Source organism: Mus pahari, unplaced genomic scaffold (genome assembly GCF_900095145.1).
Source record: "Mus pahari unplaced genomic scaffold, PAHARI_EIJ_v1.1 scaffold_12222_1, whole genome shotgun sequence".
NCBI classification, from domain to species: Eukaryota; Metazoa; Chordata; class Mammalia; order Rodentia; family Muridae; genus Mus; species Mus pahari.
In genome coordinates this window covers 18,087-20,598 of record NW_018392049.1, presented here as the reverse complement: position 1 = coordinate 20,598, position 2,512 = coordinate 18,087, and positions in this window count along the sequence as shown.

Sequence of the window (2,512 nt, the reverse complement as noted above, 5' to 3'; positions counted from 1 at the left end):
AGAGCTGAGATGGAAGGAAGGACCATCCAGAGAATGCCCCACCTGGGAATCCATCACATATACAACCACCAAAACCAGACACTATTGCATATGCCAGAAAGATTTTGCTTACAGGACCCTGATATAGCTCTCTCTTGTGAGGCTATGCCAGTGTCTGGCAAATACAGAAGTGGATACTCACAGTCATCTATTGGATGGAACACAGGGTCCCTAATGAAGGAGCTAGAGAAAGTACCCAAGGAGCTAAAGGGGACTGCAACTCTATAAGAGGAACAACAATATGAACTAACAAGTACTCCTCAGAGCTATGTATCTAGTTGCATAGGTAGCATAGGATGACCTAGTTGACCATCAATGGGAGGAGAGGCCCTTGGTCTTGCAAAGATCATATGTCTCAGTACAGGGGAATGCCAGAACCAGAAATCAGGAGTGGTGATGATCTGTCTGGAAGGACTTGATGTCAGACAGATTTTGCAAGGTGAAAGCATTTTATGTAACACACACACACACACACACACACACACACACACACACCTGGAATTAAACCTAACATATCTCTTGGTCTCCCCTGAAGAGCACCTCTTGACACCTGATGCCAACACCACTTTACCATTTAAATCCTCCCTGAGGAAATAAGGAAAACTTGTTGTAACTTCGGATCAACTACACATTATGATATAACAAACTCTTGGGCATCATCAATAATTATCAGAAAGTGAAAATGTTGATTTGCCTTTGGGATGAATTGTTTTCTTTCATTAAAAGTTTTCCAATATACCATACAGTCATATTCAATAACACCACAGATGACAAGGGAATGGACTCTCTGAAGGATTTCAGGACCTGACACTGTCCCTTTATGAGCTCTGATATCTGGCTTCGTTCAGCAATCCACACAGCACTTAATGGGAGAGGTAGGCACTTCTCTGAATATGTCTTAGGAAATGGATACACAAAGATGTTCTTCAAAGGGAGAGGAACTCAGAGCTACCTTTCTTCAGTAACTGTTCAGGAGCTGGCCTACCTCTCTGTGAGCAACCCCATCTTTGCTGGTCCTAAGCAGGTGAGAAATCTGCAAGTTTAGATTTCTGCTTAAAGTTCTCTTCCCCCTCCTAAAATCCACGGTGTCTTCCAAAGTGAACATTAGTCATTACAATGGTTTTGTCTTTCTCTCCCTAATTTACCTAATTATGTCGATGATTTCATTAGTCTAAAGACATGTCTATTTCATGGCTCAGCACTTACTTGAAAATGTACTTTAATGTGACATTAGATAACTGGTTTTTGGTTGTTGCATGGAGGCTTTTTCTTCATATTGGGGAACAAATAAAGTCAATTGCAGATGAAACATTAGCTATATAAAACAAGTATTCAAAAATCTGTGTGTGCAAAGCATTTAATGGTGATGGTGATAATGTTTCTTATTGTGTGTCACAAAAGAAGATGACTCAGATATGTGTCCAGAACCCAGTTCCTCAGAAAAACAAGTAAAACTCAGACTGTTAGGAATCAACAGAATGCTAGGATCCCTCAGAATGTTTTCCCACATAACTGATACAAGGGTAATTCAAGGTTCTTCTGTGTGAACAGAAAACTAGAACATTTTAAAAACAATATTTTATTTTTTATCATTGTGATAAGTAGTGTGCAAATATATCAACATTATATGTACAATTTGGAAGGCATATTTCATTCACTTTTTTAAAGATTTTATTTGCTTGGTTTTTTTATATTTATTTATTTAATGTATGGGAGTACACAGTAGCTGTCTTCAGACACACCAGAAGAGAGCAATTTATCTCATCACAGATGGTTCAGAGCCACCATGTGGTTACCTTAAATTTAACTCAGGACCTTTGGAAAAGCAGTCAGTGCCCTTAACCACAGAGCCACTTTCTCAGTTCCTCATTTGTATTCTATTCAAAAACATGGATTTTAATTTTGTGTTACATTTTTAAATATTTATTTAATTATTTATATTTTATGTGCACTGGTGTTTTGCCTTCATGTACGACTGGAAAGGTTCAAATCCCCTAGAATTGGAGTTATACACAGATATAAGTAGCCATAACAGTGTTAGAAATAGAACACAGGTCATGTGGAAGAGCTCTTACCTCTTGAGAAATCTCTCCAACACTTTATCAAATTTGTAAAAAAATACAATTATTTTATGTTATACCTATTATGATTTGGCTTGTGTGCATAACTAGAAATACATGAAGAAAGGGCCATGAAGCTGAGAAGAGGACATTAGACCCAGAGTCATCTCTCTAACAACAAATTTGTATTTCTTGCCACACTGTAATAACATGAGGGATAAAGTCAGTTCTCATGAAGCAAAAATGCACTCCTGTCTACAAATATGCATGTATACATACGCAGAGCCCATGCTGTGTTAAGATATGTGTCATCCTGTTGACCAACAGAGATAGAGTTGCATTACACACACACACACACACACACTTACATCATGAGTGAAAGGAAAGGAAGATAAGTCTGAAGTTGATATTCT